Below are 14067 nucleotides of genomic sequence, written 5' to 3'. Positions count from 1 at the left end.
TAATATCTTCCAAATGTTCACAAGCTCTGTCCACCCTGCACACACAACTGCAAGGGTCCGCGCACTCAGCTGCGGACTTCTACCCTAGGCCTCTGCATACTCAGCTGCAGAGCCTCTACCTGCACTACAACCCAAGACTTAGACTTCTTACTTTAGAGTTACGACTCTCTTACATTATTCATCATTCTATATCGTGTCTCTCTAAAATATTTAGAGCTTAGCTCTTTTTATACAATCCCATGGTCTGCGGACCATGGGTAGATCTCTTACAGCTGACTTTACTTTACAAAACTAAGGGCGGACTACCCTTTATGACACATAACACCTTTGCACTCCGCGACCACAAAATGCGGAGACTTTACCATTTTATTACAAAATTTAACTCAAACATGGGCTTTTAGCCCCAAAACTGCCCTTGGGGGATCCCACTCCCAATAGGCCCCCAACACAAACATCGTGACTCGCCCTCGAGTCACTCAGTAGGCGCAGAGATCTTTGCGTGAAGCCCATCCAGCTCAACCTATATGATGGCTACCTTGCCTGTGAACTGAGCTGCCACCTGCTTCACATCTTCCACTGTCTTCTCGACCACTACCCCTACGCTGTCAGCTTAAAGCTTTTGTTGCATCACTTCAGAGTCGCAAGCTTGCCTTCAATATTTCCTATGATTGTGTAATATTCCTCCAACCAGGACTTTAATCACACCTTCAACACTTCTTCCTTGTGTAGTACTGCATCCACCTGTTCCCTTAACTTCATAGTAGCATTCTTGTAGCTCGCGCGCTTGCATCTCTAGCCTTTGTACATTTGGGTCCTCCTGCAAGCTTGCCAGGAGCTCAAATGATTACTCGAACAATTGCATGCATTCTGCTACTGCACTTTCCACCACCACGATTGCCTCTGTGACAGTGGTCACCCGCTGTTTCTTTACTTCTAGAAGTGTGGAGGGCTTGGCCCTTAGCTGTATCTTGGTAATTTGCAGGTTCAACTCTAGCTAAACTTGCACCATCTCAGTCTGAGTGTCACATATCCCTATGGCCAACTTGCGGATGCAAACCTCGAATGGCTCTTCCTCCAGAATGTCCAACTTTGGGGCCATTCTGCATGCCTCCTCAACGACCTGCATAATATTCTTTCTCTGGTTGGTCACTTTGGTCTGATTGGCGATGGAATCATTTCTCTGTAGGGCCATCTGTTAATTGTTGGTCCACTGTTCACTGATCACTTGGAGGGCATGGTGATCTCAGGCCCTCATTTCTGCTATTACTCCATCCTACAAGAGGTGGAGTGCTTCGCGCGGAAGCGTTACCATGCTCATCCCAACTCCCTTCAAGGCATTGATAGTGGGCCTGTGAGCCTCATTGTCTATAGTCAGTGCTCTATCCGGCAACACTATCGCACTGGAAGCCTTCATGCGTAGCATATCGACAACCTCTGAAGTGCTAATGGACAAGTTGGTAGACACCGTACTAGCCTGCGACACGCAGGTTACAATTCTTGCAACCCGGTCTGGATAGCCCCTAGTATGATCTCTTGATACTATTCAAATTGCTGCAAGGCCTCCGCGGTGAAATCTCTGAATGTGTCACCAATATCATGTAAGTCACCCTCCGTCAATGTGATAGGGTCCAATGAGGTCTTGGTTGCCTTGGATTTCTTTTTGGACCCTCCCTTTTCCAGCTCTCTCGGGCGGTTAGTGCGAGCGGATGTCTCCTAAGGGTTTGCGCTGTGCTGCTTTGTTTCTTCCTATTCTGTCTCAGGTGAAGGTGACTGCATGCCTTTGTCAGAGCCCCGATCTGTGCCACCTATCTATTTTCCTGCCTGCTCTACCTGGGTCATTTCAGTGGCCTCCTTTTTCCTCTTTTCGACCAACTGCACCATCTTCAACTTGGCCTCCTCCTCCTTCTTATGCGTGGTGGACTTGCTGCCACCCACCGCTAAGTCCATGGTAGTGCGCCACTCCGTCGACCATTGATCGAGCACCGCATCGATGGCATCATCCGTGGCCAGATACGACAAGTCATACCACTTCTACGTAGGGTCCTTCTATGCCCTGATTGATACTCGATGGAAATCAACTTTAAAATCGACATAGCTATGTAGGTTAGAATACACCATGGGTGAAAATCATAGCTTGTGATTGACGACCTTCCTAATATTCATCTCCATCAAGATCTAGAAGATCTTGTTGTAGCGAACTCATTGCGAATCCTTGGTCACCCACAGCGAAGCATACCTCGCTACTTCAGGAAGGTCTGGCATGACCGAAGGGAACTGGCTGTCCTCTGGTAGCTCCCATAATACCAGCATAATTGACAGCAAGAGCCACGCGTAGTGGAATGTCTTGCTTTCATCTTGTGCTTTGTGAAAGTTCGCCAAGAACTCTCTGTGAAGGTAGTCCGACCAGTTAAACTGGAATCCTTCCGTGCATTTCTATGCGAGCGCAACAACAAGTGCCAACACCTCATCGACGTGACACTTTCGCATCACCTTCCTTGCAAGGATTTGCGTTGCTACCTTCACAGTGTTGGGTTGTGTTATATTGTTTCCATGACTAACCTACGTAGTGAACTGGGGGGTTAAAAGGGGGGTGGAGCCCCCCCTTTGTTGTGTCAATTGCATATTGGGGGGGTCATAGGGGGTTTGAGGGGCGTGGGTAGCTCCCATCTATGGGGTCCAGGGTAGCGCCCTGGGAAATTTTTTTTGGACCCTATATTAGGTTGGGTGAACCTACCTATGGTTTTCGGTCCATGGTTTTGGACGCGATGGTTTTCGGTCCATGGTATTGGATGCTTCGACATGTATAAATATGTATTGTAACATTGAAAGGAACATAATGAAAAATCAAGCTGGTAGTCCTGGTTTTGGGATCTAGTGGGAAAATCTCTATGTATATGTGTTTTATGTGTTATGCTATTGCATTGTTTATGTTCTGTGTTTTAGAATTCGTATGTAGGTAATTTCTGTACGGTGTTAAAACCTACATTTGGTATCAGAGCTATTTTGGCTTCAAGGGGACACCTTTGTTGCTAAGGGGTTTCGCTCGGGCCTGTGGTAGACCCTGTTCAGTGGGAGATCTGCAAGATCGATTCTAGTGGTAAAAGAAGATGGCAAGTAGTGGAAATATAGAGATCGAGAAATTTAATGATCAAAGTTTTGAGCCGTGGAAACTCAAGATGGAGGATCTCTTGGTGGATAAGATTAGTGGATCACGGTAGATCTAGGTACTAAACCAACCGGAGTGACCGATGAAGAATGGAAGAAGTTGGATCAGAAGGGAAAGAGCACAATACAATTGTGTGTCTCAGATTCAGTATTTTTAAATGTATCAGGGGAAGCTACGGTGAAGGCTTTGTGGGACAAGTTAGGGACTTTGTACCAATCTAAGTCTCTGGTGAATAAACTGTTCCTGCGGAAAAAGCTCTATAACCTAAGAATTAAAGATGGAGACTCGGTGACAGAGCATATTGTTGTGGGGAAAAATGCCTATGCAGGACGATCCTATCCACCTAAGGTGTGACAGTGCCTTAGCAACAAACGAATACAGCTACATTGGTTTCTTCCTTTATGAAATGTGAAAGAGGGGAGATCGATAGACTTACCATAGTCTTCCGTTTGTCCCTCGATCTAGATCCTCTTATCTTTGGGTGTTCACAGCTACTTGCCTCCTCGCTTGCTCAAGAGAACAGCTACTTGATTCCCACGAGATCACAAGAGAACAGCTACCTGTGACAAGAGAACAGCTACTTGCGACAAGAGAAGAACACAACAAAAAGGCATATATTCATATTCATAAATGATTCAGGATTAGAAGTAAATCAAATACACTAATGCAATCATACAAATACACCAGCATATAGGAGCAAACCAAGATAGCTTTATTGGTAAGTAACAGGGTTCAGGAAGAGATACAACCCATAGGGCTCCAATCCAGCATCTCCTTCCCAGCATAATGGAATTCCTTCTTCAGCTCCCTTCAAAGCATTAAGCACCCAATGTTTCCAGTCCCAAACCAACAGCAATTCTTTGCAATAACAAAATTCCAGCCTCTAGATCTCATGGAGGAGAGATCTATATATAGTTATTTTGGAGAGAGGATGAGTCAGTTTGAGATCTGACTAGTGTCCTCTCCCTCTCTCAGTTCTTGAGTCCACTTGGAGGTTCTTTCTTCCACTTGGAGATTTGGAACCTCTTACTCATCACCAGTCGAATTCCTTGATGCAAGTGTCATTTTGGAAGCTTCCTAGGCATTGACACATTGAGGAATGAGCCTGCCACTTGTCCAATTACGCTCAGCGCAGGTAGCCTTTGTTGGAGTTGACATTCAACGCAGGTAGATAGTGGAGCAGTTGACATTCAGCGCAGATGCTCAGTGTAGCAGTTGACATGATCCAGAATTGGCTTGTTTTTGAGTGTTTTCAGGTGGAGAACTTCTGTGAATTGTTGTGGTTAGTCAGCCTTGTTCCTCTAGGGGTAGGAACAACATGTTTAGGGACTTTGGATCCCTTAGATTATGGAAATTTCATGCTCAATGCTGTAAGGCACAAAAATGTCTATAACAGTTGCCCCCTAAAGTATGAGGCCGTTTATCGGGTGAAATGCTTTATCCAGGAGGGTTCGAAGTTCATCCATTTGCTGGGAGGAGACCTGTAATAAGATACAATACAATACATTATGATTCATACTACTTTCATGATCTAGCTGAGGCGGGCATTCCCATGCTCAGCTTTATAAATTCATTTTTGTACATAGAACAGACGATCGTCTGATGGTAGACTGATAATTTTGGCGAAATTATCATCCTTTAAGTAGGATGATCATCTGCTGCAATGATGTACATGGCAAATGTCTTTATCTTTCCTGAATATATATCGCAGCCCGGATGGATGAAACTAGATCCGGGGTCTTCAAACTCGTTCGATCTTCACTCTAAGTACAAGTCGATCCATGTGAGAATTGCGCTGAAGTTGAACATGGAAAGACATCGCTTGATTACCGGTCAATGATGTAAACTGTTAACAAGCGCGAGAGGAATCACCGATAATGATAATGACCCTCAAGGTACTGCAGTACAATTCATGTGGTGTGAATAAAGGACTTGGCGTCGAACACCACGCAAAATCTTCTGGTCGAAGGTCATTGATGTATACCTGTCGCCGGAAGTGAGAAACTTGCCATTGAAGCATGCAAGCTTCAAAGTACTGAAAGGGGTGTTCCTAGATCAACTTCTTGGATAATGAGCTGATGTCGACAAGAAGCGATCCGTCAAAGGAGGGCCTTGATGAATCCCACATCAGTGACACGGAACGGAGCTAATGATTTTAATGGAGGTGAAAACGATCTGTGACATATGATTCAGGGTGGCGGTCATGAATGGATGAAGGATAATGTATGGCAGTGGATGGGACCCGGTTGACTCTTTCTGAACGACTTCTCTTGAACATATGGCGACACTGATGCGATGGATCGGTAGCATTACCCCAAATATGGATGGTATGGCGAGACCATGGTGATGTGACCGGTGAATCAGACAACCCAACCCGATTGTGATACGGAGGAAAAGTGTCATGTTCAAGAGCGACCTGCTACCATCAAAGTTTTCTTTAGTTTTTTCCCAATTTTTCCCCAGTCATTGCTGACCAGTACCTCTTTATTTTTGTCAAGCTTGAGGAGGATAACATATGCTTGTTCTATAACCTGCCCTTCGGGCAAGCCCATCGCTATGTTTTAACGAGCCTAGCGATAGGGAAACTCGTTCTCGTCTAAAGACAAGTTTGTCGCTATTTAATAATTTTAACGAGTCTAACGACAAGGATAACTCGGTTCTTTTCATTTTTAGAGAGTCTGAAAAGATACATAAAGTCAACTCCAAAATTCCTTTTTCGTCATCTAATCCCTTAAGTCCGAAAAAGTATAAAACAATACAGAAGGGATGAGTTTTCGATAATTTTAACGAGCCGAATAAAACAAGCGCTCGACCTTTTTGTGCAATAATCCCTCAGGTCCAAAAAGATTAAAATCTAGAGGAGGGATAGCTCTTCCGGTCACTTTAACGAGCTGGAAGGCCAAAACTCGGCAATCTTTTCACATTTTACGAGTCAATTGAAAAGAGCTTAAAGAAGACTCGTCTTTTGAGGAACGAGTGATAAACAGGGTTAGCAGCAGATTCCAAGTACAGGTTGGAATTTTCCAATCACGGCAGTGTCACATGGATGGCTAGGTGAAATCACTCTTCGCAGCTGTTCCTCAAAATGGGTAAACAATCATATGGAGGTGAACGATCGGCCAAATGAAAAGTGGAGGTGGCAGGTGCAAACACGACCAAGGCTTTAATGGCTGATAAATTTACGATCACAGTGGTTATTTACCGGGATAGGTTCATTTTTTAGTTAAAAATGAGCTTAAACACTGGAGGAAACATTGCTCACTGCTTATATTTATTTTTTAACGAGCATGAAGACCGCGTTAAAACTGCTCGGATCTTGCGTTTATTTTTTAACGAGCATGAACTTTATGCTAAAACTGCTCGATTATACCAGTCATAAGATAAGAGTGTCTCATCAAGATTCTATTTTTTATGGAGCTTCATCTCACTAAGCTTTTCTCCCCATCCTTTCTTTATGTAAGCTCGGAAACGACTAATCCTACGAGTTTAAAGGGTTAGAGGTCCTAAAAATTTAAAAAATAAATAGTTACCCCTTTCTTGCACTCCGAAAGGTTTGCATGCCCCCAGGTATAAAACAGAGTTTCAAGGTTACCTCTACTTCCCTTCCGCCAAAACATTTGTTTTAATCAGGAGAGGCTTACCTCTTTCAGGTTACCCAAAGATTGTCTCGTTACTCTTTCAAAAAAAACACTTCCTCGGCAATGTCTACCGAAATAGACAAGGGTGAATGACTCTGGCGCCAAACACGTAACTTTGACAAAAGAATCCTATTCTAGAACAACCCCTCTTCCATCCACGGACGGGGTACGAACTAGTCATATTCTCCCGCGGAAACCTACCCTATACCCAAAGTTTTCCTGCCGAAGCAGGCCAGGACGCATGCCCCCTGGGTTCCGGTCATATCCTCCCGGATTACTCACGCTCATCAGGAGGACGGAACGTGGGTTGAGACACTTCTTGCATGAATAGACCATTTAGGGATGGTTCATGATTATTTGCGATGCGTGATCCGGGAAATGAAAGTTGGTCCACGAGCTTGACCATTCTTCCTTCATGCGGAAAACACATTACTCTAAAGAGTGAGGAGACTACAGCTCCCATGCAATATATATAGTCTTGTCCAAGGAGTAGGTTATAATCCAAGGGTCCTTGAACGACCATCACGTTCATTTGAACGGTCTTCCCTTTCAATGTTATAGGCACATTGGGGAGGATCCCTAAAGGTCGACTGGTTCCTTTATCAAAACCTGATAGATTTCTCATCTCAGGTAAAAGCGCCGGTGAACCAAGCGCTTTCCAAGCAATAGAGGAAAGGATACTCACAGATGCCCCCTCATCAATGATAGTGCCAGCCATTACCATTCTGTATATTTGACAAATAATTCTGAATGGTATACTGGCTGGCAACTGGGGTCTGCCTAGTTGGTTCCAGTCAAAGGACACAACTAGGTTGCTTGGTGGTGGGACCGAATATACGGCCGGATAGCGCTCTGATGAACTTCCTTCCTGCGATAAAGGAATGGTGGCATTGCCCCCTTGATCATCAGAGTTAGTGCTGATGAAGAGAATCTGGACAGTGTCGTCTTTATTCTCCTCTGTGATGGTGTCATTCGAAGATAGAGCCTCTGAGGGCAAAACCGGGTCAACTGGCATATCAACCTTTTGACTTTCGTCGGGCATGGATCCAGACGGTTCATCTTCAATGATAGGTGCTTCGGTTGACCACCTGGGTGGGTCAGCCAGATTCTCAACTAGCGAGGGACTTGGCAAGAGTTTTTGATATCCAGGAGGAAGTTGCGCTTGTAAAATCGAGCGATCTTCCAGAACTCTTTTTGCCTCGTCTAAGAAGGGACAACGGTGGATGGCGTGATCGCCTTCACACAGTCTGCAGGGAAATTTAGCTTTCCCGCTCTGTCCTGGAGCTTCACTCCCACTAGTTGACGGTGAGCAGTCGACATGGCTATCAGAGGTCGATGCTACCGAATTGTGCAAACGGGGGGACCAGTCCCTTAGTATCCGGGGGATACAGGGACAATCTCTATGGAAATGGTCCCCCTTGCATATGACGCATGGAGATTTAGGCCTTACGAGTGCGGTGTGTGGATTTTTGTTAGATGACACTTGTTTTCTCCCAGTCGCCTTAGGCTCCTTCTTCTTCTTTTCTTTCTTCTTCTTCTCCTTCTTCTCCTTAGGAACCTGGTTTTTTGTTCGACCAGTTCCGTCAAGCGAAGAGGAAGGAGGGGAGGAAGATGAAGTGGAATGCTGGGAGGCAACTCTTGTTTGATCTAACTGTTGACTCGACTGTTCAGGAATGGTGGTATTCTGAACGACATTGGTTGAAAAGAGCCAAACTGGTAGGCCAATTGTCAGTCCTGGAAGCGACAATGTGGCCATGTGGGGCACACCAACATCTCCCCAAGAGGAGAAGGGACTAGGATTTCCACCCAAGGGAACTCCTTGGTTGGTGTGCTCCATCTTTTCAACCTAAAGATCAACGCAGGATTAAAGGGTGATTGTTCCGTTTAAAATAAATTGTTAACGACGCTTTAGACACAACTTGCTTTTTCACTTTTAAAGAGTCGAGAAAAAGCTAAAGATGACTCTAGTCTCCTTCGATGTTTTAACGAGCCCGAAATTACAAATGCTCGGCTGGACTTTTTCTATTATAGAGTCTGAAAAAGGCCAAAAGAAACTGCTCTGGAGTTCTAGGCAAAGGGTGTGCCAAACTTTTCGCAAAACCGCAGAATACATTTTAGGGTACGGGCGGTCGATCTTCGTGAATGCTGTGTTCACTGCATTGCGATCAGTAGGGCGGCCGACACAGCTTCCTAAGGATAAAGGATATATGCCTATAGGGGTCTCCCAATATATACGCGACGGTACGTGGGAGCACAATCCGTACTAGTGCTATCGTCGCTCAGGAGGAATCACCCACCTTCTCCGAGATCGACAGTCACTAGGCTTAACGACGCCGGAACACGTCTCTAGCCTAGACCTCTATGTTGTGCGTTATGTTACAAAGCGTTGTTAGGTTCATTCAGTTTATTTTAGGTTGATCTTTTTTAAAGTTTGCCTTTCAAGGTTCACCACGAGATGTATGATACAAATTCCTAAATGTAGTCTAAGATGATAAGCAAGCTTTATTATCTTTTCAACTTTGAAAATCCTAGCTACTAAGGGAAAAGAAAGACACTATCTTTTCTCAAAGAGCAATCAACACACTCTAATGCACTTTCCCTAAATCCAACATGCAAACTATCAAATGCAAAATGCACAATGCAAGTGTTTGTTTTCCACTTTCTTAGTATAAATGCCTACAAAGAAAGCTTTTTGCACAACTTTGAATTTGCTTTTAAAATGATCAATACAAACAAGTTCACTTTTTCGAAATCAGAGAAGAGAGAAGAGATTACACTACTTAACGATTTTCGAAATAAAGACTTGTTTTGACACTTCAAAAGAGACAAATTCAAACCAATAAGCAAAAGTAAACCTATAATCAATCTGCAAACAGCCAATGAACTCTCTTCTAAGATCACAATCAATCAGATCTGAATCAAAGGCTACAGGATGACTACTTTACTCATGCAAAGGAAAACTGTAAATGACATCACAAACACATAAAAACATTCACAGTCTTTTTGTACAAAAGGAGGCGGAATCTAAGCAAAGAAAAAGGTTTATCAGACTGGTACCTATGCTGGTTAAAGGCTGCAAAAAACAGAGATCAAAACAGGGCAACAGACAACAGAGAACCCCAGCTGCACAAGGCCAAACTGGTTCAGCGCAACCTCAACACTGAGGACTTGAAATTCAGTGCAGGTAGCCCTCACGGGACCTGCGTTGAAATGCATACTGCCTTCACAGCAGTTGCGCTGAAGGAGAAACTCTCGTTTCCCCTGGGTTCTGGGTCACAAAATGCTCAAAAATCAACTGTTTCAGGCCAAATCAGAAACACAAGCAAGGTATAAACAGAGGGATGCTTTGAGAGGGTACTAAAGACTATCACAAAGGATCATCAAATCATTTGTAGATCCATTGTTTAGATCATAGACAAGTCCAGCAACTGGATCAAAGCAGCAACTTTCTACTTTGCATCCGGGAAAGATGCAGTTCAAGAGTTGCTGTCAAGTCTATGAAGTAAACAAATGACAGAAACACAAATGAAATGAATAAACAAGTTCTCCCCAGCGGAGTCACCAATTTGTTGTGGGGAAAAATGCCTATGCAGGACGATCCTATCCACCTAAGGTGTGACAGCACCTTAGCAACAAACGAATACAGCTACACTGGTTTCTTCCTTTATGAAATGTGAAAGAGGGGAGATCGATAGACTTACCGTAGTCTTCTGTTTGTCCCTCGATCTAGATCCTCTTCTCTTTCGGTGTTCACAGCTACTTGCCTCCTCGCTTGCTCAAGAGAACAGCTACTTGATTCCCACGAGATCACAAGAGAACAGCTACCTGTGACAAGAGAACAGCTACTTGCGACAAGAGAAGAACACAACACAAAGGCATATATTCATATTCATAAATGATTCAGGATTAGAAGTAAATCAAATACACTAATGCAATCATACAAATACACCAGCATATAGGAGCAAACCAAGATAGCTTTATTGATAAGTAACAGGGTTCAGGAAGAGATACAACCCATAGGGCTCCAATCCAGCATCTCCTTCCCAGCAGAATGGAATTCCTTCTTCAACTCCCTTCAAAGCATTAAGCACCCAATGTTTCCAGTCCCAAACCAACAGCAATTCTTTGCAATAACAAAATTCCAGCCTCTAGATCTCATGGAGGAGAGATCTATATATAGTTATTTTGGAGAGAGGATGAGTCAGCTTGAGATCTGACTAGTGTCCTCTCCCTCTCTTAGTTCTTGAGTCCACTTGGAGGTTCTTGCTTCCACTTGGAGATTTGGAACCTCTTACTCATCACCAGTCGAATTCCTTGATGCAAGTATCATTTTGGAAGCTTCCTGGGCATTGACACATTGAGGAATGAGCCTGCCACTTGTCCAATTACGCTCAGCGCAGGTAGCCTTTGTTGGAGTTGACATTCAACGCAGGTAGACAGTGGAGCAGTTGATATTCAGCGCAGATGCTAAGTGTAGCAGTTGACATGATCCAGAATTGGCTTGTTTTTGAGTGTTTTCAGGTGGAGAACTTCTGTGAATTGCTGTGGTTAGTTAGCCTTGTTCCTCTAGGGGTAGGAACAACATGTTTAGGGACTTTGGATCCCTTAGATTATGGACATTTCATGCTCAATGCTGTAAGGCACAAAAATGTCTATAACACATATGAATACGTTTAATACTGTGGTAAGTCAGTTATCATATGTTGATATCAAAATTTCAGATGAAGATAAGTGCATTAGTTTCTTGTGTTCTCTACCAGATTCGTGGGATAGTCTTGTTATTGCAATAGGTAGCAATGCAACTGCCTTGCAGTTTGATGAAATATTCTCATCCTTGTTGACAGAGGAGATGAGAAGGAAAAATATGGAGAGCCAAAATGGTGATGCCTTGTCTGTACAAGGATGGTCCCAGAATAGAAACAAAAATAAGTCATCGAGTAGGAGATCTAAATCTAGAGGGAGATCTAAATCTCCAGGAAAACCTATAAAGGTGGTGTTCTGGAAATGTGGAAAGGAAGGGCACTACAAAAGAGACTGTAAATATAAATCTCTTGAAAAAGGAAAGGGATCTGATGATGCTTCTTTTGCAGAGGCAAAAACCACCTCAGATGAAGGTGGGGATGTGTACTTGGCTTCTTCAAGTACACATGTAGATCATGAGGCATGGTTGACTGACTTAGGTGCATCCTTTCACTTCACTCCCCATAGAGAGTGGTTCTACGATTATGATAAATACGATGATGTCTTCTTAGGGGATGATAGGAAGGCTAGAATCATTAGTCGTGGAAAAGTAAAGTTGAAGTTGCAAGGTGGAAGGGTTAGAACACTTTCGGGTGTTCTGCATATTCCTGCATTAGCCAGAAATCTGATTTCTGTAAGCAAGTTGGATGATGCAGGTGTAAAAACAGTGTTCGAGAAGGATACCTACAAGATGGTTTGGGGAGCACTGGTATTGATGCAGGGAGTTCGGATTGGAACTATGTACAAGCTACAAGGTAGCATTATTGTTGGAGGGTGCAATAGTTCTATGGTTCCTGAAAGTGGAGTAGAAAATCTAGTGGTCTCTAGAGAGAAGACCATGCTGTGGCATCAAAGGCTTGGACATATTGGAGAGAAGGGCCTTCGAATACTTCATGGTAAAGATAAGGTAGAAGGTATGAGTAATAGCTCTCTGGATTTTGATTTCTGTGAAAATTGTGTATATGGGAAGCATAATCGGGTGAGTTTTCCCACTGGTGGTAAGAGGGCGAAACAGAAATTAGAACTTGTGCACAGTGATGTGTTTGGACTTGTGAAGGTTCCATCACTGGGTAAGTCTATGTACTATGTATCATTAATAAATGACTTCTCAAGGAATACATGGATATATTTCCTTAAGAAGCAATCTGAAGTCTTTGACAGGTTTAAAGAATTTAAGGCTCTGGTGGAAAACCAGACAGAGAAGAAGATAAAGGTGTTGAGGACAGATAACGGTGGAGAGTTTTGCAGTAAGGAATTTTAAGAATTCTGTATGAAGTGTGGTATAGCATGATAGAAGACTACTCCATATACACCTCAACAAAATGGAGTTGCAGAAAGAATGAACAAGACATTGATGGAAAGGGAAAGAAGCATGCTCAGTGGTGCCGGGTTAGGATAGGAATTCTGGGCAGAGGTGGTGGAGATATCATGTTACCTGGTCAATAGATCACCTTCATCAGCGTTGGTAGATAAAACTCCACAAGATGTATAGACTGGTTAGAAACACTCTCTTTCACATCTGAGGGTATGTGGATGTGTTGCATATGTACATGTTCCAAAGGAGAAACGAACCAAGATGGATAGTAAATCTGAAAAGTGCATATTCATTGGGTATAAGTATGGTTTAAAGGGTTATAAGATTTGTAACCCAACAATAAGGAAGGTTATGTACAGCTGAGATGTGGTGTTCAGAGAGGTGAAAGATGTTATTAAACGTGAAGTCCAACCAAAGGAACCTGAGAAGATAGAGTTTGAGCTAAAGGAGGAAGAATCATACTCTACAAAAAAGGAGGAATCAGAAGATGAAGAGCCACAAACTCTGGGTGTAAGAAGATCAGTTCAAGAAAGAAAGCAGCCAGAAAGGTATAGTCCATCTGCTTTCTATTCAAATTTTGCTTTATCTGTCACTATTGATGATCCCATAACTATGAAGGAAGCTGTTATGAAACCAACTCACAAAAAGATAGAAAAGATAGATGAATGCCTTATAAATAAGCATCTTCGAGGGGGCAACCTCCTTTACATTACACAAATGAACAATTCTTGGATGATACAAATGACAAGAACTCCTTTCTATATATAGGAGTCTAAGGGGTCATAATATAATCAGAGCTGACATAACAATAATAATGTAAGGGCACAATAATAAAAATAGTGGGCTTCTATGGGGCACAATAATAACAATATGGGGACTACATGGGTACAAAAATATAACAAGAGGGTTGTACCAATAACAATAAGGGGTTACACTAGTAGTATAGGGGCCTAACATGCCCCTCTCCTTCAAACAGTGTTGTCCTCAACGCTTGAGTAGTTCTTGATGCTTCTGTAAATTCTTGTCCTCCCATGTGGAATCTTCAGTGGGTAAGTTCGTCCACTTGATGAGATACTCTGAAATTGATCAATTTCTTAGCTTTTAGGTTCTTGTTTCTGTGACTGCTCCAGGTTCGAATATGATTTTTCCTTCCTCTTCAAGTTCTAGCAATATTGTTTGAATTGGGATCTTCTGCAACTTTTCAATGA

Source organism: Pinus tabuliformis, chromosome 4_1 (assembly GCF_031772625.1).
Source record: "Pinus tabuliformis cultivar Carrire ecotype Pingquan chromosome 4_1, CPIR1, whole genome shotgun sequence".
NCBI lineage: Eukaryota > Viridiplantae > Streptophyta > Pinopsida > Pinales > Pinaceae > Pinus > Pinus tabuliformis.
The sequence above is the reverse complement of the archived record's forward strand: the minus strand, read 5'-3'. Positions refer to the sequence as shown.